Source organism: Ceratina calcarata, unplaced genomic scaffold (assembly GCF_001652005.2).
Source record: "Ceratina calcarata isolate Rehan_Ccalc_2016 unplaced genomic scaffold, ASM165200v1 scaffold250.2, whole genome shotgun sequence".
In the NCBI taxonomy this organism is placed as follows: Eukaryota; Metazoa; Arthropoda; class Insecta; order Hymenoptera; family Apidae; genus Ceratina; species Ceratina calcarata.
This window is the reverse complement of record NW_017147019.1, coordinates 765,588-793,336: the sequence shown is the minus strand read 5'-3', so window position 1 is coordinate 793,336 and position 27,749 is coordinate 765,588. Positions and strand designations below refer to the sequence as shown.

General features: G+C 44.3%; 1 protein-coding gene and 1 long non-coding RNA gene across 5 annotated transcripts in view; one reads left to right on the top strand and one right to left on the bottom strand.

Annotated features, from left to right (window-relative positions):
- Positions 1 to 27,749, bottom strand: part of LOC108623082 (tyrosine-protein phosphatase 99A) — a 281,109-nt gene that overhangs the window by 113,377 nt on the left and 139,983 nt on the right. The window lies entirely within an intron of this gene.
- LOC113464083 (uncharacterized) lies at positions 8,764 to 11,730 on the top strand. 2 transcript variants are annotated; one of them, XR_003388918.1, is made up of 3 exons: positions 8,764 to 9,392; positions 9,455 to 9,652; positions 11,487 to 11,730. It is a non-coding gene; the product is annotated as an uncharacterized LOC113464083 (long non-coding RNA). The 2 variants fall into 2 exon arrangements; XR_003388917.1 differs by having other exon boundaries at positions 11,258 to 11,730.

Sequence of the window (27,749 nt, the reverse complement as noted above, 5' to 3'; positions counted from 1 at the left end):
CCGTTATCATTACGATTATTGCCACACCTGCTGGTGGAACGCACCACGTGTTTCCGCGACTGAAACTACGAGCATGATGTACAATTGATTAGAACGATAGTTATAAAAATTTATAGGACTTCTCCGTGGCGTATTTAGTTAACGCTTGTTTCGGATTAAGAGCAGATATTGAAGGCAGCGTGTTCTATAAATTTCTAATCTGTATCGCCTCTGTGGAACTTCCGTGTTTCGCAATTTCATTATCATGCATGATAAATGAAAGTTAGTTAGAATCAGGTTATCGCGAGACTTCTCGAAATATTAATGATCCCTACGCGATCCCGCTTAAACTTGCGTATCGCAGCGATCGTTCTGAAATGTTTTTCCACGAACGTGAAGGAAAAATCGAAATATCAATTATCCGAATCCAGCGAGGCGTCGAGTATCGACGTTCGATAGTTACACCGTGAAAGCGTCGATGTCCGGTCAAGTGAGATAGAGCGGGAGAGAGCAGGAGATAGTAACGGGCTTAAATCACTAGAATAAACTAATCCGATATCGACGCGCTTTTGATACGATAACAGCCTTCAATCAAAACGCGTACCGGCTTGCTGGACAGCTGATTCGGCGTCGCACTTACAGGCTCCGGGCGTCGGATCGGTGTTTGATAGCGTTTCCTGACGCACCTTCGATATTTAAGCCTGCGGTGTGAAAGTTCAACAGGCCGCGCGCGCCGCTATTGCGAAGTGGATTCGCTCCCGGCGCGCGGCGGCGTGCACACGTTTTATTCCGGCCCCGCAATCACGGTGAAAACGCAATCGGCCGGCGCGCCACGAACGAGGAAACGGGTGAAAGGATCCCAAGTGTCGATGGCTTTGACCCGAGAATTAAACGGACCGCTATCGGGTGTTTCGTTGTTAACGATGTGTTCCCTAAAGGAAGAACTCCGTTGACTGTGTGTTTGTTGAAAACGAGAACTCGAGGTGGGAATCGGAAATGAAGTTCATTCGTCTGTGTCGTCCTCGGGATGACAATGGAACCCGTTCGAGAATGGCATTTGATATTGGAAAAGTTCCTACCTCAGGAATTCTATCGTTTAATACATAAAAGGATTTCAATGGTCCTTAGAAAAAGAGAAGAATGCATTTGGAAATGCAAACACGGTTGATTTTTCACTTTCGCTTTGGACGTATCAGACCGTCGTATAAAATATGATTCCTGGGTGGATGTGGAAAACAGAAATGGGCTTCCGAGTATCAGGAAATATATTTGCGAGTACAGAACGACGAGTTCATAACGTATTCATTTACAGAGTAGACCGACGAATTTTCTCGGAATATCTCGAATTCGATCTACGCCAGATTCAAATAGAATACATTACGGAACGTGCGTGAGACCTACAAATGCATTCAAACCATTAATGGAAGTACTAACGTAAAAAAAAAGAACTAAATTCTACTAGCACTTCATTGCTCTTCTCTATCACTTTTGTTCACGTCGATTAATTTAAATTCTCGTTCAGCGAACACCGAGGTGTCGAAGAGAGGGACGAGCGACGATCTCCCTTTTGATTTCAGCGCCATGTTCGTTCAGCTAATCCGATTAACGGCCATTAAAGCGCACGGTCAAATTGGCCGGCAACTTTCGAGAACTCGACGAATTTTCCTCGCGGCCTGTCGCCTCCCGCCGTTCCGAATGATTAACGCATCGCGATAACGCTATCGCCAAGGGTGACCGCCTTATCTCCCGCCCCTAATGGTAAATACGTTCGCCGTGCGTGCGAAGGAACCGCTTTTTAGTTTCGACGATCGCTATCACCGCTGACACGGTTCCAGCGCATTTAAACAATCCGAGTCTTTACGACTTTTCAGTTTCCCGCAGCCTGCAGCGAAAGCGATCGCGTTTCATGGATAATTGAACCAAGATTTAAAACGCAATTTTGATACGAATATTTGAGATCCGAATGTGCAAATGAATATAGTGCGCTCCACTCAGGAGTAAAAGGATCCTCCAGGAGTAATCCAGCTGGCTGAATCCATAGATCATCCCCATACGCTCGTATCGTTAATTCATCCTATCTTTCTCTCTCTCTCTCTCTCTTTCTACTTTTTCTCTTCGAAATTCGCGTATCATAGCGAGCTGGGTTGAAATTTTAACAATTCCTCTCCGCTTTCGCTGCTTCCTTTCCAAACCTGGAAAACTAGGTACGTGCGCCCAACGATATCGAAAGTTACGAGCGTTACGCAATGGTTATTGCCCCAACTTGCGAAATTTCCCTTGAACGCACTTAACAATACGTCTCGTTACACGGCAGAGATATATAAACCAAGCGGAGTCGTAAATGCTTATCGCGACTAGCAATTCTACCATCTACCCTCTGTTACACATTTTTCCTTCCCTCTATCTCTATATCTATGTTGGTTACAAACTGTCCAAAGTAACGTTATCGTCATTCGCTGGTAGCAACTTTCCCTTCAGCTGTTGCGAGTTTCGTCGGAGTGAATAATCAAGTGTAATCGCGATAATAAAATTCACTTAATAATATATAACACTAGAAATGTACGTCAGGTGCGATATTGTTTTCTGACGAGACTCTCAATCAATTCCTTGAATGTCTAGATGGGAATAGGGTCGAAAACGGTGGAGAGATGGTAAGAGCGATCGATTGCCGGGAGAATCGTTAACGTTCTCAACGAAAAGTGTGCTTAATTGTGGCCTCGGCGCCTCGTTCGCGTCGGATAGACCGTAATTAATTTGCGGTTACAACGCGTGCACACGTGTTCCCGCGACCGATGACCAATAACGGTAATTATACTAATTAAGTTCGAGCCTAAACGCAGCATGCTGCGCGTCTCTAACCATCGAATCCATCTACAAGTCTGCAAATATTAGCAGAGTCGAATGTACACTTAGTGCACTTTTTACTTAGTATTCTTTCGATAAATGTGAACAAGTCGTACAGGTGGTGTGACTTCTACATCCCCGTTGCTAAAAGTTATCTCGTGTGGGGCTGGTGAAACGTTTAAAATCTTTATTAGTATCTAAAATTAATCAGAATAAGAAATGAGGTAAGCCAAGATTAAACATCCAAACCGTTTTACATAAAAGCCCAATACTAATGTCTGATATTTATGCATTTTTAAAAATTTTAAGAATTTTAAACAATTTAAAGAAATACAATTGTTATTAATAGCTAACAACGGCAAAAAATGGCTATTAACAAAATGCAAAATTCAATCCTTCTTAATTATTCGTTAAATAAAGATGAATGGATAAAACTCCGGTGCTTTGAGAGAGAGAGAGAGAGAAATGGAAGAGCTTCTTCTTTGAAATGCCGTTTGATTCATCTCGATTAGATTTCCGATTCCTCAGATATCGCTGTGTAAAGACGACTCTTAATTTTTCGGTGCCGCTAGCGCTGCCCTTCTCGCGCCGCTCGGGAGTTTCCCTCGTACAATTACCCAGTGACCAACTTTCCCACTCCGGCCAGTGGGCTACGCATTCCCAGGAAAATAACCCTTTGATTCGACGCACAGAAGTAGGTCAAATCGTTGGACGCTTATATCTCCGGAACGGATTGAGATATCGGAATGAACTGCATAGATAATTGATGCATGAATAATGCGCCCCACGTTTTCGTTCTAAATGTAACAAGTATTTTTAGTCCGTTTTAAAAACGTGACTTTTTTATTTAAATAATTATTTCATCTCGATTTTCTCTATCATCTGAGATTATTACCAATAAAAAAATTCAATGCCCTCTTACTGATAAATCTGCAGTTTTAATCTGCATGTTTAACTTTTAGGGCTTAATAAAATTGAAAATGATCAGCACTGCATGTAATCAATTTTTAATGATATATTGAGTAAGTTTAAGAGTCAAAGACTATTCAAAGTTTAAATCTAGTTAATAGAAATAATAATTCAATTACCAGCGTCGAATTTTGATAGTCTGCCCGTTTCCTTCGAACTGCAGGTTCTATACTATTTGGACGAAGGATTATCAAGGAATATCTGTCCCGGCTGAGTCGATTTCGGTTAATTAAGTATGATTACGCGAATTAGTATTAAGTACCGACAGGAACTGTTACAAGAGGACTGTTATTATATCTAAGTGGCAGTTTGCTCTGCGGTAAGATAGATTTCACATAGTAATCGGATATAATGTCACGAACAGATCCTACGTTTCTTTATCTAATCCCAAATACCTTCTATGTAATCAAAATTCTACAGGGTAGCATAAATTCTCCCAATCCCGCGTACATATAATTGAGACCCTTGTCCCAGCTAACAACATTGTCAAATTATTCTCGTACAGCTCGTTGGGACTTAATCAAAGAACTCGATGCTTAATCGGGCAAGCATCCGTGGAATTTCGTACAACGCGAATTAGACGCCAGCTGTCTCATCTCGATGGAACGCATAAACTGATGCCACGGTTCCGGTTGTAAAGGTAAACGCTGGTTGCAGCCCGAGCGAACTCCATACTGTCCGCGCGCTGCATCCCTTGTGTAACTGATCCGACTCAATCGGTTACCCAACGGACGATGTAATGTCACTCGAAACAGAAGGCACGCTCGTTTACACTTGGAATAGACGCGGCGCAGAGGAAAACTCTTCGGTCGTCGTATCACGTCGTCGACAACGATCGGAGCACATTGTTTTCCGATTTCCTGTCGGCTTTACGACGGGTTAATACCGCCTCGCGCCGATTGTTGCAACTTTACGATATCTATCGAGCCAGCCGTGTGCATCGTGCCCTCGTTATCCACCGGATTCTCAGCTGTGATTTTCGCAAGAAGCTCGATGCATAAATAGTTCGTCAAACTGAAACACCGTCCGTTCAACGATTTTGTATATAAAAGAGTTTAAACGTTAGAGGAGTTAAACGTATTAATTCGTAATTAAATTCAAGTATTTCGCGGGACGTGGAATCAATTAATTTAATGAGATCGCCCGATTCCAAATAAGATTTCTTCTAAATCCGGTGTACAAACTAATTTTGATTTTAATTCAAACCGGAGAAACGCGAGTAATCTCAATGAATTATCGTGAGAATTATAAAAACCTCGACGGACGGAAAAATTGATATTGACCGAGGATAATTGATTCGGACGGAGCCGTAAAATTCTTTTGATTAAGCGATCTCGATCTGGCGCCCTCGCCGTCGACGAAAATTTGCGAAATTAAAGTCCGACGCACCGAGGCTCGTGCAAATAGAGGACACACATCCGGTCGACGACGTGATCGCCGAAACTTAAAATCTAAACGTGCTGACTGCAACGGTACGTGTTCGAGGCGTCGCCGCGTCGTCGGGGGCTGACCGTTCAATTACACCGCGGCCGCACGTGACTAACACTCTAATTATGTATTTAGTCTTAATTAGACGGCGTTAGGTTGGCTCACGGCGGAAAACTTCCGACGTTCCCCGCGGTCCGCCGATTCTGTCGCGCCAGCTGGCGTCGAAATTCGTCCGGGACGGAAAAAATCGACGACACCCGCGAATACGGCGCGGATTAAAGCGTCATAGTTAATTCAGGCTAACTTGGGATGGGAAATTCCCAGGGGATTTTCCACCGGGATCTGCTTCTCTTGTTCCGTCTCCGGATTTTCACATCTTACCCTCTACGATCTGATTCCCAGGAAACATCAATCATTTCATTTGAAAATGAATTAAATAAGCGTACTAAAGATGTGTGGAGGCACGTTTCGAACGATTTAAATCTGTCTCTGGCTCAGTTCGATCAACGTCAATTAAACCGTTTCAAACGTCGAGAGTACTTACATGCCAGAACTGTTGAGCACATTCCGGATGGTTAAGCGGCACCCGTTTCAATTATTCGCACGACTCAATCATTATTGATACATTGCTCTGGTTGTAACTATGCATTCGACGGATGCAAACCCATTTTTCAACAACGCGAGGAGGAGGGATGTTACACGTTTGGTTTTTTCATTTCCGAGAGTATAGCTATTAAATTTGAATGCAATCGTAATTCGATTTAATAAGATGTCCACGTGTGACCGTCGGTGTCGGTGCAAAGCGAGGCGCAAGTGGAAATATCAGCGGTAGCCGCGAAACCGAACGCGACAGGGTTCGGGAACCGATAAAGAAACTGTAACAGAGGCAATAACCAGTCCTTTGGAGTCCGGTGACGGTGGCAGGTGTGATTTATGGTAGGGCCGGCCGGTGGCTTTACGATCCGCGTTAACCGGAAAACGGGGGCAAGTCACGTCAATATTAATACCGCTGGCAGCTACAACAATCGCACTTGCGTTTCGTTTCATTGGCCTTCCCGGATTTTGACGCTGGCTGACGGCACCCATGTACTGGTTACACGGGTCGTTGCGTTGTACGCGGCACTCGTTGCGTGACGCAAGATGGACCAAATATTTGGACGTCGTGTCGTGCCGCGCGCCCTGCCGCCGCGGTGATTTAACAATGGCGTCGTCGAACGTCGGGCGGTGGGTCGCTTTTGAAACCCGGGGCTCGAGCCCCGTAACGAGCAACGCGCCGATCCCCCCGCCGGAAATATTGCGACACCGAGCTGTCGCGCCGTTTTTTCACGAATATTATCGCGTGCACCGACCCGGGTATGTTTGCGTTTTTCCTTTTGCGAACATCGTCTGTTTCCTTTTGACCGAAATAAATCCGAGCGAATGGGACCGGTTCCGCGGCGCAAGCAATTATCCGCGAAATGAAAGTTGCGTTTTTGAAAATGTCGCTTGCTAAATCAGTGGTACCCGAATTAAAGTCACCGGGATTTGTTCAACCGTTCCCTTATTTCGACCTCGTAAATCGAGAATCGAGGTAGGTATCATAAATTTTGAAAAATTGCCGGGTGATATATAGCTCTGTCAGCGTTGTCAGCTGCTAGATATACGTACACTGTACGACGCGACCCAATTGTTCATTATCGCTGTAACCGCTGTAAAGAATTTAAATTGTCCACCTAATGAACACCGAGCACAAGATTAATCGACCGGGTGACCCTACTACGTGTCCATTTACGCGACCCCGTTCGTCGTCGTAAGCCACCCCAAAGAACCTGCAATTCGTAGCAATTAACTCGTCCCCGGGTTTAAATAAGTTGCGCGAAAATAACGCGACGATCTTCTATTCTACCTCTGACGTCGAGCAACGACGAGCTTCTAATCTAATTGTAAACTTCGTGAATATTGAAACAAAAATCCTGGACGCTATTCCAAGAATACGCACTTCAAATATTACTGTCGGTCTAATTTAACATAATAATTTATGATATTTTACAATTTTAAAGAAATGTCATCTTTATTTAGAAACTGATGAGCAGACTGCAGATTTTATATATTTATAGAAAAATGATATGTATAGAAAATATAAAAATTCATTCAACGTTCGTCCGAATGTCGGAAGTGAAATAGATGTTACAATTTTTAAAATACAAATGTAATACCTGTTTATATTTAGTTTTCTACATTTACATTACAAATGATTTATTTTGTATAAAGAGCAGTCGATTGATAAGCTGTTTCCTGTATTGAAATCGTGACTGTTCATTTTCGTTACAATTTAATTTTCCATATTGAATGACGATTTATGTCCGGGGAATTGGAGGTTTAAACTGAAACTCGTTTCACGAGCGTTCCCAGCGGACGTGGAAGCGACGTTAAAGCATACTTTCATGAGGCGGGAAGAAAGTTCGCACCGGCTGACGCGAAGAAAATTCTGGACGTGTATAAAGCATAGCTAACGACCGATCCATTGATTTTCAATTTCCAGCGAAGAGGAACGAGCTGCTGAATTAGCTCCCAGCGCCGTTGTCTCGATTCTGTTCTACCCGTAGAAACTTTTCCAAGTGCACCGAAACAGACTCACGGTGCGAAAGAACGCTCGTTGCCCGAACTAAGAGCGTGAGCGAAGTGAGAATAATACGAGGATATTACAGAGTTTCTCGGGTTAATAGAAACAACGATATCTCTTATTTTCAAATTTGAGAGCTCGTTCGGAAAATCAAATGCTGCGTCAGCGTTCCATTAGGAAGTTTAAACTGCGCACGAGCGACATCGGCGGTGCTTCCTGGCTGCCCTAGGACACGTAAAGTTCGTATCTGCATACATCTGCGTCGCTGTTTCGCTTATTTACTCAGGTATCGTGTGTTTGCGCGCGCCGACGAAGAACATACTCTAATATCGCAGCCTGGCCAACGAAGAATCCTGATGCGAGTAAAGCTCCGCCGGGCTTACGGTACGACGACGACGACTGTACCGCCGTGAAATTTATTCGTCGAATCGAAATCTTTTCGGCAAACAGTGGAACGGGTAAAGTATATGGTCAACCGAGTCTTGAAAATTTTCCCTGATGTTTAATAAAATGAATGATATCGCGATTAGCTCGGGGACGTAGGGGCCATAAACGCAATCGATATACCCATGGGTCCTGCGTAATTGCCCGAAGGGTGAATCTGTGTTAAACTAGTGGAACCGAACGTTCGTACGGTCTTGCAAGAAAGCTCCGAGGTCCAGCTGCGCGAACAATCGTCGTCGCCCCCGGGCGCATCCTGAAACCGGGAGGGTCGGTATGGACAACGCAGGAAATTTCCGCGCGGTATCGATTGCGGCCGAGCGACTTGCATTATCTTCCGGCGCGAGTTGGAGCACATATCCGCAGCGTATTTCCCTGGCAATCTAGAGCTCGCGCGCGTTACATAAATTCATACATATGCCGCGGCGGGACCGGGGGGTGGCGGCGAGGGGTACCAGGCGTGGAACATGTTTCGCGCGATAGTGTACATTTGAGATACAGCGGACTACGGTTCTAATTCCGATGACGTATGAGCTTGCGTAACCTAGTTTTCTGTTTGCCAGTCCCGGTAATGAGTTGTCTAGTCTCCTCTCGGTCCTTGTTCCGTTTCGTTCCTGTCCCTTCCACCTGTAACCGCCGAATCGTACCAGTGTCTCGCGCCACTACGCGTGTTGCTCGCGCGTGTCGTAAATTACACGGCTGATGGATAATCGTGAGTAACTTTCGAACGGAATTTCGTGGGTGAAAAGAAGGACGGAGGAGGAAAGCTGCCAGCCGTGATAACGCGGCCACGATGAGTTATCGAGTTCGAGCACATGGAGCGGAATTATTTTTAATGGAAAGGGAAGGAGTATCGGATTTTCACCCGGCGAACATTTTACGAGGGTAAAGAATTGATATTGGATAGAAATTCTTTTTGGTTAACACTACTATTTACTTGTATACCATTCACGAGGACATGTTTATAAGGAATTTTTATTCGGGTTCGTTGTCGCACTTAAACGAGTTGTACCTCTCGTAAATTTTCATATCGTCCCCATACCGTTACGGTTACAACAAACTGATATTCGAAACGAATCGGACACTCAAACGGTAACAAGGATAAAGCAGAAGTTCAAGTCCTTTCAAGGTAGATATTGCAGTCTCGAGTGCACTCGCCAGAAGAACTGTAAAAATTAATATTCCCTGCAGCGAGAAGGAACGAGAGCGGCGCGGATATCGAGGATATCTTCCGCGTAAATGAGAACGCGGCGCGCATAGACGAACGAGGAGATAAAAATAAAGAAACACGGTACGGATCGACGAGTTTTAACGAGCGTAACGAGCGTCCGTGTTTATTAAATCGATCATCTTATCGCAGAGCCGCGACGATTCCGACTGGATAGACGGGTAAGTATCTCTGCGCACATGAAGCGACGATTTTTCATCGGAACAGCTCGCGATACTCTTTTCATCGCCTCGTTTGCCTTCCGCCAAGACAGTCGGATGATAAAGGAGAGCACTTTCACGGGAGATGTGCCGCGAACTCGCGCGCGTTTTGCCTTCCCGTCTGCCTGCTTCGGACGCGGAGATATTCGTCGGCGAATCCGTCAAGTCGTCCAAGCAAAAATCGTAACGCGAAAGAAACGTCCTGCCGGGGTCTCAAGTTTTTTTACGTATAAAAGTTCCGATAGCAATCGTAGAAGATAGAAAATGATTAAACTGATGATTGGAGATCTCTTTCTTAACTGCAACGAGTTATACCTCAGAGGACTTGTTCGTCTTCTGACACGCAAATTAGGAAGTTGAAGTACCGCGTGAAAAAAATTTCTAAGAAAGAAAAGTTAACCTTCCCACGGTTTATCCGCACGCGTTGTTACACGTAGAAAATGCAACACGGCCGGAAAAGAATGGAGGCGCGGAGGGGATGAGGGTTAACGAGCGTGCGAATGCGTAAGCGGTGAAAAAAAAGTCGCCAACTTAACGAGGTAATTTAATCTGTTTTGTCCGCCTCGCCAGTCGCCGGTTTACTTGCTCGACGAGAGATAATAACTCAGACTGCGAGTTTTGCTGAATTCTCCGATTTGCCTAGCTGTTGCACCGACGAGTTCCCTATCTCAGATAATTATCAACCAAAAACATCTAAAAAGCGATACAATTCCCAGCCAAGTTTTGTTAAGAAACTGTCAAAGAAACTTTTTAATTCTTTCTGTGACTGTACATTATACATTTTGCATTGGATGTTTTATCGGTGAAACAAACAGCGATGAAAGTAAAGAATGTCAGACATTCTCTTGCAGCAAAAGACAAATTTATTACAATCAATCAGAATTTCTTTGGCCGACACGTTGAGGAGTGATTGAATAAACGTTTGTCTGAAGAGTAGCTCGTTCTGCGGATTCGAAACAGCGGAGAAAGATATTTTTATTTTCTCCGTAGCAGGAAAATTGAGTGGTACTGCGATGAGAAATATCCGCGAGAGAGGCGGCGGTACAATGCAAACCGTGCTATCCTCTGGAAGTTTAAACGCGAAGTTTTATCCCCGCGGAAGAATGATTAAATTCAGATCTGTTTGTTGGGAAAAATGGCGGCGATAACGCGCGGAAACTTTAATAAATAATTCAGGCCAGGGAGAACACGCGTCTCCGGTTCACCTGTCCTCCCCTATATTTCCGTTTCTACAGCCGCTTCGTGCCCTCGAGCCGCGCGCAAATGTAACGCTGTGCGTTCGCGATAAATTAATCATCGTTTCGCAAACTCTTTCTATCCGCAGGGTACTCTGTACAAAGCCACTGGTTGCAACGTTCCCGCGTATTACCCATCGCGAAATCGATCAAAAAGACACGTGCGCGTACACAGTTCCGCGTTACAAAATTAATTACGCTTTACATAATACCCGCGCAGAATTTCAGAATATAAATTTCATACAAATTCGCGGTACGTGAGTTCGGGGCGATCGGCGCTCGACTCGTACCTGGGGCTAAATTAAACGGTGACATTTTTTTTTTTCTCCAGCAAAATTTACCCCCGAGACGTGAGCAGCATCGGTGTCCCCTTCGCGGGACTCGGTGTGCCTCGCGAAGGATATACCGGGGAAAGATATATCGTCCGGGCGGGACGTTTCCACCCCCTTATTTCGCGTTCCAACCCGAAGCGAAAGCCTGCGAGAGGACACCAAACGAGCCTCAACTTTACCGCTGACATCTCGAGTGTCCAAATAAATAATGTTCCTTATTTGTTATAGGGATTGTGCCCGGCAACGGATGAAATCTGCGGCTGCCGCGGCACAGCCAGACTGCAAATCCGACTGATTAACTGCGCCCTTCGTTGCGACGATAATTGCTCTACAAATACAGCGAATTCATTGCCACGACGTATCGGCGACACGCTCTGTTACATGAATGTAGTATTAAAAGCATATATTCACTAGATTCGCAGAAAGTAATGCTCACTAGACTTGCAGTATGTAACATAAAAAATGAAATAAAATATGAGAGAGAGAGAGAGAGAGAGAGAGTAAACGATTATTGTAAGTTTATTTCACTTGGTGGCTAGTAAAGCCTCCCATTAATCCAAGATATCTGACAGCTTTGGAAACTGTTCCGTCGGCGTATTTAATGGCGTCATAAACGGCAGGGAAGGATTTCGTTGTTTGTATCGGTTACTTGTTATCAAATGTCGGAAATCCGGCCGATATTAAACGTGCGATACTCCTTGCTGGATTAATAAATTTGCCAGCGACGAAAGCGCTTCATAATTCCTCCGACATATTTATCAAACACGTCGATGGATTTATCGTGCGGCGAGAAATAATCCGTGAAATCCGACGAATTTATGATTACATCACTTCGATATTATTATTCTCTGAAGGATTACGATTTCGCCGGAAGTAGGCTTTTATTAAAACAGAACCCGGATGGGTCAACGATTAACAAATTGAAGATTAAAATCCCCTTCGGTATCTCACGGGCAGAAAAAACGGAGTGCAACGGCAGTTCCGCGTTCCGCGTAATCAGCGCCGGAGATGATAAAAATCCGCGAGAATCGACGGGTAAAAAGCCAGCGAAGCGACGCGCGACGATGCGTGCCGGGCTTCGTTTTTCATTTTCGACCGCTGCTAAAATCTTTGCCAATTTCGAGAGATTTAACGTGCGCTATCCATAAGCTGAAAATTGATTACGCTTGCGCTAGTAGAATTTTTATTGCTGTGAGCACGCGGAATAAAATTCATTGGAAACTGTGTGACGACTTGAATTCCTGACGTTAAGATTTCATTCGTTTAAACGGTCCAACGTTCGCTGTTCCAAAAAGCTTTTTAATATTAAACTTGTTTCGGATAAACAAGAGGGGAAACAATGCAACTTTGAACGCGTTTCATGCCTACGAAGGATCGCGTCCAAAGAAACAGGTAAACGACAGAATGTTTAATGGCCGATCGGTGTTTAAATATTTATGGCCTCGCGGTGTGAATAAACGCAGAAAACCGTGTGGCCCAGATTAGTTTCCGAGCGATCCCTCGGTTCCGCTCCCCGAAGGAGCTTGCAGGGAATCAAGTTCAAAGTCGGCAGTTAGTTACACTGGCACGGAGCAGGATACGGTGTCCTTTTTTCGCTGAGCGACGACGACGACAGCGTTGTCGGTGTTAAAATTCAGCGCGTTCAGCTTGTCGCCGGAGGCAGTCCAACTGGGTCATTAAATATGAGAGATCTCGTTGCCGAGACTCTCTTTCCCGTGGAGCGTGCTCTCCTACACGTACGGGGCGAGAAAAAAGGAAGAAAGGTAAAAGAAAAAAGGAGGAGAGGTGTACGGCGAGAGAAGGGTCGCTGACGGGTGGCCGAGGGGACGAACGCAACAACCGGAGAGGCTTTGGAGAGAGGAGTAAGTCTCTTGCAGTTGTTTCTCGGCTGCCTGACGCGCGAGACGCGCCACTCTGGATGCACTTTTGTATAATTTTACTTTAATTGCTGTTGAGACCCGGGAGTTTTCAAGTTTCTCCTCTCCTTATCTTTTTCATGCTACCGCTCACCGGTCCGCGAACCGTCTCCGTTCCACGGCACATGGTCTCACCTCCCGCGTCGGGGTTTCCCCTTTCTTCGCTTTAATCTATTTCTCCCTAAAGCTTCTTGCCTTTATTTCCTTCCTCCTTGGCACACTTTAACTCTCCACGCCGCGTCTAACCACCCGCTCCCGCCCCATCACGCTCCATCTCCTTTTCTTCTTTCTCCTCTTCGCTATTGCCTGCATGTACCAGACCGGCATTCCAACGTAAAACTGTTTTATGCAACCGTTCCTCATTTCAGCTCATAACGCGAGCAACCGGAGAGAGCGTATTCGAGCCGGCGATAAGCCTTTCACGACTGGTTCCGCTCCACGGGATCCGCGAACTATGATCACGTCCACCGTTCTGGATTAAGGACGGACTCGAATTAGGAATGAGAAAGGCGAGGCCAGCGACCAGGCGAGGGATGCGCGTGTGAATGAAATGCACGCTCCCGGTTGCAAACACGCGCGCGGCCTGTAATGCGTTCCGCGTTCCTAAGGCGTTATAATGAGACGGCCTTATTGTTTTTATCGCGGAACAGAACACGATTTCAATTCTCGCTTCTCATTAATATCGCGTGCCCTATCCGCGTCGTCAAACTACTTCGACTGGGTAAATCAATAGGAAATTATAATCTCTTGGAAAATGAATTTGGGTTTCATAGAATACATTCAATGAACACTGTCTTATAAGTTTATCAATTATTGTAACAATGACTATGTGAAACATTGGTTTGAATAGTTTACGGATCTTTGATAGCACAGCCTAGTTCCCGCGAACTTCGAGAAAATCAGCAGGAGTATACTTTTTAATTAAGCTTAACAGCTCCAGATTTTAATCAAAGGGGTCAGGACTTCGGTCTAAAGGCGATCCTTTGTTATCGCCCTCTATCTAGAGCTTCCATAAGGGTCTCAAAAGAAAGCGTAGCCTCGATGGGTTCAGATGTTATCGGACGGCCTACCAATGTTTACCCAAAAGCGAACTAAGGACCAGCAGGTTCCTGTACTCTTTCACTGGTATCAGCTATTTACATCGGGGACGCTTCCCTCGCACGGAGTCATTGACACTGACTGATTCCGCTAGGGGTGAAACCGAGATTAAGGGTTGGAAAAATCCGAGTGAGATTTCCACCCTATTTCTCAACATCCACGAATCCGATTTGGAGAAAGGACAGGTGTGTTAAGTAATCGATTTCTTTTTCATCTTAAGGAGCGTCATTAGTAAGTTCCGGTGCTCCAGATTCGACGAAGCGACGGCGACGACGGTTACACCGGCGATAATTATTTTCCCTTGATTCCGAAATGAGCGGATTTAAAATGCCGCGAGATGCGACGAATCATTGAATAATATTTAATATTCATCGGGAGGGGGGGGGGAGCTTGAATCCGTATGAATATGCAGGAGGCCAGGCGATTATACCGCGGAGAAAAGTGCATGCATCGAGGTCACGGAGCCTCTAACTTACGAGTTGAAGATAAATCTCGACTCTCTTTGCCCGCCACGAGTATGCCTGGAAGGCGCTATGCTCGAGACCCGGTCCTCCTCTTTGTCCAAACACTTTTTCCTTCCTTCCGCCGTCGTCGTCGTCGCAACTACCTGTCAAATAGTGCGATGCACGTGTCACCTTCTTTCGCCCCGTGCGCTCTTATCGCGTCCTCGTCGCTTTTCATTCCGACCGTCTCGCGTTCCCTTGCGCGCGATTCCTATCCTAACGAAGAACGAATAAAAAGTAACGCCGCTGATTGCGGTAACCAGAAGAAAAGGTTGAAAAAAACACTGAGTTATCGCTCATTTAAATAAGAATCGTGGCTGCCGTGTAAATAGGATCTGCCTTCTAATTTCTTTAATTAAAACATACCGAAATGAAGCGCGACATACATTCTTTTCAACGAGCTCAGATATTTCTAAACTATCATTGACAGTAAATGATTCTAAAGAGCATAGACTCGATGACACGTTTCCTTTAGTAAATTAATGGACGCAACTATGTACAGACGGTATTTGATAGTGAGTGACTTTTCTTATCAACCTGAAACCTCAACCACACATCTTCTGAGATATTGCCTCTTTCCGGTTCATTTCTCGATCATCCAGTCTCCGGTTATACAGTCGATTACCAAAAAAAAAAGAAATTAAGGAGACCCGAGTTTTCCACTTGAACCAAGGAGTTTCCAGGAATTACGCGAGCCGGCTTGACGTCTCACGTGTCGGCCCGACCGGAATTAATTACATCGCGTGATGATCGAAATCTCTTCGCGTATACTGTTATTATTTATTCCCGGAGTCGGTACACACTCCCGGCTTATCTCCTCGCGAGGGACGTGATACTGGAATTCGCGATAATTGTGAAGTTCCGAAGAAAAAGAAAGTCGGGTTCCTCGCAGAAGGAACAAATAAACGCTCCGACGGGCGAACATAAAACTCATAATATATGAGATAGACGGAATACCGACGATCTCTCGCGTGAATCCTCACGTACCAGTCCCATACATCATCCCCTGAGCGCGAAGAAGGGGGACAGGGGGCGCGCGTCGTCGTCCGAGCAGCCCCTTTCAGCCACCCACCGACTCAACAACTTTTCCGACATCGTTTCCATTTACATGCACACATGCGACCCCGCCGGCTGGTTCGATGTGCGCCGCATTTTATATTCCCCGGATAAGGCAATTTCTTCCCCCGAACTGCTCTCGCACGATTATCTCTCGCAATTCTATATTTCTTACACGATTTCGAACCAGCCGTCCTATGTACATACACAGTTTACACAATTTTTAAATAACCTCGGCAAATTGATTCGCCCGAAGCAAATTTGTAATACTCATTTCAGTTTTCTCTTTCGATCAACGCCGGCTTACGTTTTGCCAACTTTCCTCGAAAAAGTTTCCTCGCTTCCAAACACGAATCGCAATCACCCCCGGGTACACCGGGATGCATACGAGAAACCAATCGCGTCGCGCACGGCATTATACAACGAATCGGAGACGGGGGAGTTCTTCCGTCCCGCGATCGTCATATTTCACCCGGGGTGTGGTGGTCGGTACGCAAAAGTTTCGCCAGCGATCATTAATTTTAAAGTACGCCAGCCGAAGCGCCGGTCCCGGGGAAATCAATCGCGTTCCATTTCGGTTGACATCAAAGTACGCTGCGTCAAAAGTCAAATATATCGCGTCTGGGAGCGTAGCGGCGATGAATTTTTCATTCCGTTGCCCAGGTATTAATATGCCGACCCAGTTTCCCCGAGTTTCCCATGGAAGAAAAAAAGAAAAGAGAACTTCGAACCGAACCGACGAGAACTATCTGCACGGGGGTGGTCCCGGAGGGGTGGAATGCCCGATGCCGGCGGGGCAGCACCTCGCAGGATTTTACGAGATAGCGTAAAGTCACGATTCGAAACGCGAGTGGCGAAAGATCTGCGTGGCCACGCTTATCTGCGCCATAAACCTTCCCGAAGCAACCCGATGGAATCGAACGCACACCGGCTTACGCTTTACGCTCGCGAAATAATTGGGAATTATCCGTAATCCCTTGCACGGATCCAATTGGGATTGGGAAAAAGATCACGGTTAAATCGAGCCGCCAGCCGATCCGATAAAATTACACGGAATTATGAAATACATAGTTTTCTCGGTACTCGTGGCGAATCGAAACTGTGTACATTATCCCGAGCTTTTGCGATTTTCCTTTCGAGCACTGGGTCTAACTTCGCAATGGGAAGAAACGGCTAGTCTTCGCGAGAGTTCGCGACAGATTATTCGTTATTCGGACCGACGGTAAACAGATTTCGTATGACGGCTCGGAAATAGTTTTAACCAAGTGGATATTTCATTAACAGTTGATCGAGTTAAATTAGTCCTCGTTAGTCTAATATATGTTCACCGTATAAAGCTAAATACCCGGATTTAGTAGCAAACACTGTTTGCCGTCTAATCATCGAGCTTGTACATCGTGTATACGTAGCACGGGCTGTCAGCACGTTATGATAACAGAGAATGATGTAGAACAGACGAAATTCACGTTAATACTACATCAACCATGAGAATAGATAAATCTTTTATGAGCGTTACTTTATTTCGGAATTTCAAATATTATTACTGTTTAAATACTGTCCGGTAAGTAAACTAAACTCGTCTGCTCCGGCTGTAACTGTGCCACGCTATATATATATAGAAACGTTCAAAATTTGATCAATCATCCTTTGAAACGTACTTCGTTTTCAATTTGGAGTCATAGAATAGCTCGCGAAGTTCACTCGCGGCGCGGTGGAAGAAGAACTCGGGCGAGAGAGCAAAGGCGAATTCGGAAAAGGCATGCATAATGGATCCCCGTTGCATGTCGATGCGATTCCCGGTGCTCGATCGTATAAAAATGTCAGCAGCTTTGCCGCATCCCGTCCCGCCGGCCTCTTTCTTATACTAAGAGTCAAAAACATACGACGAGCGAGACCAGGACGCCAAGGTGTTTTCCGTTTCCCGTTTCCCGTTCTGAATAATTTTAAATCCCATCGACCGATACCTTACCCTCTGCGGGAATTCCCGGTGCACGTCGCAAGTTTCGCAACGCGAGGATCCGCCCGACAAGACGTGGAGGAGGAAGGGGGCCAAGGGTCTACTCGAAAAATACCCCCATTGCTCATTGGACAGAGACAGAACGGCCGTTCAACTTCCACCGCGATAATGTTCCGGTTTAGCAGTAAATCAGTTTATCGCGTTGACCCGGATACTTAGCCATTCCTTCGGGTTATAATTCATCTCTCTCTCTCTGTCTTTCTACTTCGGCTATTGCGATTCAGACGTTCCAAACCAATGGCGAATTCTAATAAGAAGCTTTTCCCAATGAACTGTTTTGAAATGGATTGTTTCGAGCCAACGGTTTCCCTCAAAGAAAGCTATCCGCACGGATGAACTATTGGGCATAGTTTAATTAAGTGAACGTCGGACGATTCTATTTGTATTCTTCCTTAAGGCTTTATTATGTCGGATCAGAACAGTTGCTTCCATCGAGACAATTCAGTTATTGACCGTATGAACTGCTCAGTACTATCCTGAAAGCCAATCCATGTCGATTCAACGCGCTTAACGGCAAATTAATATTTACACACATACAGAACGCGGACGGCTTTGAAGGGATGCACGATGTCTTTGTCGATCACGAGAGCGAGTATCGCGAATCGATCAAACGCAGATCCCAGACAATGAGGCAATTGTGACTCTGACGCCTTCAGATAATTCCGGTCCCGAAGGTGGAGACGCGTCAACGAGCATTGGCCTAGACTTAGACCCGATTGACTACGATCCCGTCCACCATTCAGGTGCCAGCTCTAGCGTAACTACCGGTGACATTAGTTGTGTACACGTGGATGAATCAACACGGACGTAATCAACCGTTCCAAATGAACCGGAATTGATACTGACGAATTCTGGCCCTCGATTATTGATCGATCTTATCAGGAATTGTATTCCTAATCTATACAATTTCTATGGATATAAGACACTTACCGAAGTCGTCTCTTCGTTTATAACACAATGAGGCACTTACCTGGAAAGAAAAAGAAAATAGTAATGAAAATGACTCATCGCCAAACTGAAATTGAAATTATAAAATTGGTGGGTCAATATGAATTTTGAAATTCGATAAGATTAGAAGTTTCTGTTCGATTTGGAAACTGCAATTCGAGATTCATAAGACAATAAAGATAAAGGACAGCCAGCGAATTCGTACAAGTGCCACCTACGTCTTCCACCTCTGAAGGTTTTTATCGAATCCTGCGGTTTGGATTCCTGCAGAGTGCACAGTTTTGAAACTCGAGCCGCAAGTATCGTCGAGAACTCCTTCAGATTTTTGTCTATCGCCACCGATTCGATTGGGGCTTTCCGCGGTGTAATACTCGGATTGGAAGTTGAGGTCCCCGAGAAATTCTTCTTATCGATTCTTTCGTTATTTGCGACTTCGATCCCTTTCGTACGAAAGTAGCTAGAGTGTTTGAAGAATCCCAGGCTCTTTCACCCTCGAGTAGGCATGATAATCGATACGACAAGTTCAATAACCGTTGTTACATTATTCTCCAGAGGAAATCAACCCTACAACATTATCCCCTTGAACTTCCACGCTGGTAGCTCTAGTCGACGATAAATCAGCAGAAAGGGAACAACACCAATAAAACCAACTTCCATCAGCGCAAGCAAAGCGACAAGAAAACCATTTGCATAGAATATCATAAAAAAAATCTCTTATTGCTCTTCAATAATATTTTATTCATACAGTTTAATTATTACAAAAATGATATTGAAAAAATCGAGGACTCAATCATTTATAGTTCGCACGCGGCCAGCACGGCGTATCGCCGGTCGTTTGCTTTGTGCACCCGCACAAAAGTGTCTGCCTGTACTCTGTGTAACTATGAGCCAAACAGAGGCGAGGAAGGAAACGCGCCTAGGCGGTGGCGAGCGAGTACACGCGGCCGTCTTCGAACAATGCGCGTCTGCGAGCGTGTCGCGTGCGCGTTTTCTTTCCCCCTTTTTCAACCGGTCGTCTCACCGTATCACAACTCTTCAGCTCCCTCGGATGCTTCATACAAGTTGAAGGGCTGTTTTATAAATCAACCAACTTGCTGAAACTCGCGCCGTGGACAAGAAGGAAGACGAACAAATAGAAAAAAATGAAATACCTATTTCTGTTCGTGACTGTTAATTACTATAATTCATCGAACTTAAGAACAAGCGCTCTCCTATTTATGTAGCGCGCCTACATAGATCGGCCCCGTAAGCTCATTTGGAATGAACTTCTCCGTAGGAACGAGCTAATTCGTCGAGCTTCTAGACGAGCTTCCCGTTTATTGGAAGCTGTTCGACGGCGGCGCTCGCGGCAGTAATTTCGACTGCCCTTTCGCGAGCGTTCCCGTTTCCCTTTGGCATTCAAACGGACGTTTTGTAACTCTAAGTTAACCTTCAAAAGGCGCGGCGAGGTATTATTCAATTCGAGGCATTGTTCGTTTTTAATTCCGGGACCAAACTTCCGTCAGAGGGATATGAAATGTTTTTTGTTAAAGAACGCGCGGCGTACGAAAGCCGGGTAATTGGCCCCGAATAAATATCGAGACGCGGGTCAAAAGATTCGACAGAGCATTCGCAAGCTGACCATATTGTCGCAGGACTTTTCTTATCGTTTCGGCCACGACCGGAACGTCGTACCAGAGGCTTGATAAAAAGGCACGGCGATTCGCTTGCCGTTTGAAAGTTCGCCGGAACAGCCTGTTTTTCCGTGACAGGGGCACCCGAGACGCGATGCCCTCGATATCGACATGATTTTTTTAGATAGCCTGCTAGAAAACCTCTCTGCATGCATCGGCAAACTATTCGATCCCGTGCATCTTTCAATAGCTTCTGATTTTCTGAAAACTGAAAACGCGAGACGTGGAATGGATAACAGGATCGTTCCCTCTTATCCTGGCAGAGAAAATCGTCTGAAGACACTTTAGAGATATACAAGATTAACCAATAATTTCGTTGAAAATTCTTAACTCGCCTCCCATTCACCCTCAGGGTAAGATCCTTAAATATTCCTCTTTAAAAGATACCGGGAGCTTCTTCGTACGACCGAGTTTAAGAAGAAGGTCGCTCGTGCGTCATGAATATATTCGGCAAGAACTTCACCGAGGAGTTAGGCGAACATCTTGTACGTTTTACTTTCTTATGGCACGGCCTTCAACTCGAGGAAATACATTCTTTCTCCATTTGATTCAAATCTACGCAATGACAAATTAATTTTTTAAAAAGTATTTCGATACTTCTTATATTTTAACAAATTGTTATCTATTATTTCAAAGCTTCTGGACAGAAATAGTAATTACTATAAATGCCAATTATTATTGACATGATAGTTTGCATAATTGTAACTTATACATAAACATAATTATAATCAAACTAATAATACCAATTGTATCGTTTACAAGGAATCACTATTATCGCGAGGAATTAAGTTACAACCGATAGAACTAAATAGCCGAATGTTAAATTAACATAGAATGTGATTCTGCAATTGCTTTGAAAGCAATAGCGGCGATGAAATAACATCGGCAAGTAGTTATGCGAACGGCAACAGTACATACTAATTTCTGATTAGTTCCGGCCTGCAATTGGGAAACGATAACCGACTGGCAGAGCGTGCTGGCCCCGGGTCGAACGGCTATGAAAACGAAAGTTCCGCACCCGCTAATGATCCGAGAGTGTTTATATTGGCCCCCGATTGAAACAGCTTCTTGCTTTGATTTCAACTACTTTAACAGCGCTAATTAAACGAACCAAGAAGGGTTTCGTTGTTTCCTCGACAGGGGAACCAGTTTGTCTTTCACTCTGAAACGATTCACTGTGAAACGATTCACCCCCACGATGAATGGGTTTTAAATCAAAATGTAGAATGTATTTGATTCGAAATGGAGATTATTACAACTCTGTTCTATATTCTTTCCGACACTCCAACAGCGACCTTAATTTTCTATCGCTCGGTAACGAGCACTCGATTGATGTCGAACACTCGGCTCTTAATTAGTTCTCTTTACAATGAGAACAAACGAAGGGAGGCTAGAAACGAATCCGCAGTTCTGCACAGTTATTTTTTAGACCTCGTGCTCGATCTCGTTCGGGAATTAGCGGGACGTTCAGACACGTGGAATCATACATTCCCGCATTAACGAACTCGTTAATGTATTGACAATGTAAATAATAGTGAATAGAGGAGGAGTGCGCGGATGGCGATCGGATGGAATCACCGTAATTTCGATCACGGTTAACCTCCTCTTTACTAGAGCTTCTTCCCTAATTAACGTTTTAATGGCTAATGATTTTCATCTAACCGACACCGATGAAATCGGGTTAATCAATGATGCTAATGATCGTCAATGATTTTTCAATATAATTGGATATGGAAAATTTGTAAGCGAATAACCAACCTCGATCGTCAATTAATTTGATCAGTTTGGACGCTCGTTAAGATTTCGCTTAATTTTAATAATAAGTCACAAGACAGTAGAAACCAAGGGAAAATTCACGATTGAAACCTCTTTAGCTAGACGCTTTTCTCTGCCAATATAATTCTTTGCTCGTTGTTTTTCCTTCTTCGCTTCTCCGGGTAGCGCAAAGGTGATTATGAAAGCCCCCGGCAGGTTAAATTACTTTGGTAACGTAACTGCCGGCTTGATACTCCGATGAAGATACCGCTTACAGGGGTTTGCGGGGGCGGGGCTTCCTCCCACGCACCTGTCGAGTTTCTCACAATTTTGCGCCCGGACTCGCTCGTTTACAGACATTTCGAGAGGGCGCGGCAGGAAAAAGGGGGAGCGCCTCGCATCGGGAATCGTTGGGGTCCATTTAATGCGATTAGAGCACCCCTGCTATCATCACGGCCTGTTTGATTCGCCTTTTTGCCGCGAGCCGCGTAATGTCTCCTTTCTTCCCGACCCACTCTCCTCATCGTGGTCATTTCGATCCCGTCCTTCTCCCGCTCGTTGCACCCTTCCGCGTTTTTCATCATACCCGTCCCGTCCCACTCTCCCAGCGCTAATGGTCGAACGATACTCGGCTTTCTTTCAAAAATTCTCTGACTTGGCAGAGCTTTTTATTTGAAACGTGACACGAGTGTCGGCACAGCTGTCCACCAGTAAAGCGGATCACGCTCAACTTTACCTTTCGTTTAAGTACATAATTAACGACAGTATAATCGATGAAACGTATGAAATTATCATCCGGTAAACATAGAAACCTACGTGAATTATACAAAGTACGTGGAAATATAGATTGGGATATTTTCGTGAGTCTATTATTCAAACGAATCGATTTCTGACACGCTCGTTCCGGGATTTAAGTTGGCATTCGAGGGAACGAGGCAATTTCATTAAGCGCTCGATTCGGCGTTGTTGCGCGTTTCGGATCCGATCGGGCAGAGTCGCGACTATTAATTACACTGTAACACGGTTAATTACGCGCGATTCGGAGCTCCGCGGCCGAGCAGCAGCGGCGCGCGTCGCTAATGAACCCAATAACGGCAGGCCGCGAAGGGATCGAACCGCGTCGAAGAAAAACGAGAGGCAGCCCTCGTGCTTCGCGCTGACCCATTTCCACGATCAACCACCGGTTATGGCTTCGCAGAACGCCTTGGCAATGCAATCAACCCTAACTTCCCTCTCGCTCAGCGATTGTTTGAAAAATCGTCCCAGCTATTTCCGCGCGGTTGTAAAATAAACTTTTATGCGGCATCACGGAAATAAATTTTAACAAAACGCGCGCGGACGCAGCGTATACATAAAACAAAAATAGGATGCGCAAAATGTTACGCATTAAACGTTTTATCAGTATTTATGTAGACGCGCGTACAGTAGATTTACATTCGTTCTGGTTTATTCAGAATTAAAAAAACTGACTGATTAACAGCAATACAAATAATTATTGAATAAATATCAATTTGTTTAAATTGACTTTGACTAAACATTTTTTCATATTTACGGACTCCTGTTTGCATCTGGATGAATTTTACTTTATTTTTCATAGCAATAACCGTGACAACAGCGAGGAGACAGAGCGATTATGTGAACGGAAGTAGCGCACGGCCGCATCCCCTTTGATCACGCCGCGATTATTAATTATTATCGCTGATCACCGATACTTGATTACATCACCGTCCGCGTAATCAGACTATAAATTGCGCAACCGCATTACCTGAAAAATGACCGGTGGACGCAAACAAAAGACTTCCGATCATGCGATCGAACGCAGCCGTTATAATTAAAAGCAACGCAAGCTCGTAATTAAAGTGTATAATTAAGGCGAACGCGAGTTCCGAAAGAAGCCTCTGAAAGGGAAAGCCTATGATTTCATGTACCGACATTCACTTCCTTCAATTCTTATGAATCAGTTCAGGAATTCTATTGATCGAAACAGGAAATTGTATTCCCCTAAATTTCCACATCGACCGACAATATTTAAGATCTAAATCATCATCATCGTCCAGTAGAGATGTTAGACCGTTTAATTCAAGCATTGTTTGCAAATCATTTTAAGATCATTTTCTTTATAAAAATTAAATGATAATACAATCTCTGTTGCGTAGGTGCAAAGTAGCTAGTTGATTAGAACTTCTTTCTGATATTCAAAGATTCATAACGCGAAAGAACAGCGCCGGATGGGATTAAAAGGATGCTGCACGCTCCGTTGGTTTATTTTCCCGTGTACTTTGTACTCGTCGTACGCGGGTTAATTAAATTAGTTCGGCGAGACGACAACAAGCCGGAGGTACAAAATAATATGCGGTTCGTCTTCCTCGATCCCGGTAATTCCTTTAAAGGCTGCCTCCCTCCTGTAATACTCGACAACAATGAACGAACCGACAATCGAAAGGAATCAATCGAGATTAAACGGGACACGGATATTCAATGGAACTGATAAATAAGCTGGATCCGGTGAAATTAAACAGAGCCTGCAGATGACTAACTCGATTTTACTTTTACGCTCGACGCTGTGTAAGGATTTCTCAGAATCTGCTTCGTTAAACGTTGGCAGTATTTCGAATTTGCGTAAAAAGCATAGCAGAAGTGTTTACGTCATTGTTTCCACAGGAAAAATCTGGCTAAGGATAATACACTCTCAGCGGAATTGAAATATTCTGTACGTTTTCACGATTTCCTTTTGTACGTGTCTAACGACAGGTTCAATAAAGCTACTAGCAAAAGCACTACAACGTTAATTGAAAACTAAATTGTTGCATGCGTTCCGTGTACTCGCGCGTCCATCTGAAAATAACACACGTAGCATGTTACAGTATAGATTACGTCGACGAGCTTTCCTATTTCCAGCGTCTTTAATTATGCCGTTTCGGTAATATTTTTCACGGAAACCCTTAACGCGTGCCAGTTTCCCTTCGCCAATGTAACACGGCACACTTTGCACTTTGTCACACGGAGTAATTTCTTGCCGTGCCCTTTTCCCGGTCCTGCAACGGACAGCTCGCGAGCCTGCAAACAACACCTACGCGGTAATATTTCAGATTTCTCGGCAGACCTTTTAATTTTTCGCTGCGTGGAGAAACTACGCAAGTGCACTCGCGTGTACGCCGTCCACAAATCCCGTAGTAACGAACGAGCATAAGTAAGTCTTGATAATAATTACTTGGAAACCACTTCAGTTAATAAACCTTTGATAGACGTTGCGTATCGAGAATTTCATTTTATTCCCCATTTAAGTTTGAGAAACAATCTTTACGGTGTAATTAATGAACGGATAGATTCACGCCGAGCAATACTTCAACTGTGTCGAACATGTAAAGTTTCAACTTTGTTAATCGAATAGCTGCGTTGTATTTCGGGGCCAATTAAGCGAATTCTGGATTAACGTGTTACATTTTCTAAATTGAATAGCGAGCACTCGGTTCACTTTTTAACATCGTTAAGCCCCGGGAGATACGGCCGAACGGGGTAGGTAGGTTGACGCTGTACAAAATATCAAGAAAATCAAATTCCGACTTCCGGCTGAGAACGTGATGGAATTATACAGACGTCAGCTTAACCCGCGCGGCGACGGTCGTGCCGCGGTCGCGTTTCACCCAGGGCGTGTCGCGGCTAACAAACCTCCTTGCATTTAAAGTACGTGACACGGTGTCGTGAGTAGGTAACGTATGCACATCCTTGCAGTATCATTAATATAACCGGCGATAAGGAGGGTCTAATCTAACCACGTAACCAGACGGTCGGCCAATCTGCTTGCCACTCCTCGTCCCTGATCATATAGATATTTCATATAATAATTTATTCATCGTGAAAAATTACTTGCCAATTGTTTAATAAAACGATTACATATATTCAAGTGGACGGTCTACTTTAAAACTTCTACCAGACATCTCGAGCATAGAAAGGAATTCTTATGTAGGTCAAGCTGCGAGCCAGTTGCTCAACAAATAAAAATTCGAATCGCGTTTCAACAATCTTGTTAGAGGAACCTTCTCCATTATTCCGCGAGCAACGATATGTATAGAATCCAATATACGACGCGTTACGTGCGCCCTTTGTATCGACATCAATCGTACGTCGCATGCACGATTATTTCCCAGTGAAGAAAAGAACAACAGAATTATTGCTTCATCCTTCTTCGCCTCGGTAAATTGAGACGACGTTTTCATGGCCGAAGGGGTTAGCCGTGTCCGATGGACAAAAAGAAGAACTAGCTATCCCCCGCGCTTCATCAATTTCCGTCCGCTGTGTACACTTCATATTTTCTATGGGTTCGCTCTAACCCAGCTTCCTCGTAACATACTTTTTCACGGGAGAAAATTAACGTCGCGCGGACACGTTCCAGTGCGCGCCAAGAAAACTCCGAGACGTGGCCAGTTACCACCACCTGGGACACGCGCATCTGGGTCAAACTCGCTCTACGATTTTACTCGCGCGTTAACCATTCACGCGTCATTTATTTAATTACTGTGGCTGTTCTTCGTCGATGGCAATCAAAGCTCTTGTAAGGAAATATGTGTTTTCTTATGTGAAGCTTGGGACGATGATTCCTGGCCAGCTTCGGCTAGTGTTAATTTCATCTAGGTGGACAAAATTCAAAAAGAATAATAAGTCTGTCTTGTATTTTCTATGTTCGATCGATGCTGCTGGACTTTGACATAATTTTGACGTTTATAAATAAAAACAATTTTAATACACGCTGGAGCTGGTCAGGAATCATTGTCCCAAGCTGTACAGAGATAGATAGTACTGGTATCCTATTACGATATTCTTGAACCATCTGATATTACACTTTGTACGACATTTTATAAAGGGAGGAATCCTTAAGGAAAGGATGTATTGGCTATACAGTCAATCCCAAAAGTTTATGTACCTTAGAAAAACGCATTTCCTATAATTAAAAAGAAATCAGACGTCGGAAGAATAATGCTAATAGTAAGTAGCTACGTGCTAAAAAGTATAGAAGAAAATATCCAATTAAGTATTGTCGCTGACGAAAATATTTTTTTTTTTTCAAAATTGCGAAAAATGCTTCAAATAAAAGTCGTTTTCCTTCTAACTTCGATATTTAACGAGTTACGTATGATTATTTGGCATTTTATTGATGTTGACAAAATCCGACCATTCCAGCGTCGAAACGGCGAACTTTTGGAAAAAGATTTCGTTTTTCCTCAATAACTCTTAAACCTTTGGAGATACGAGAAAATTGCATAGGACCTTTCTTGTAGAGGACGACGAGATCTACAATTTCTGTATAAAATTTCTTCGCTAGCCCCTATAGTTTACGAGTTATTGACGAAAAACGAAAAAACAGTTTTTTGCAAATTACTCGTAAACTATTAACGCTAGCGAAGAAATTTTGCATGGGAATTGTAGATCTCATCGTCCTCTACAAAAAAGATCTGATGCAATTTTCCAGTATCTCGAACGGTTTGGGAGTTATTGGCAAAAAACGAAAATTTCGCGAAATCTGAAGG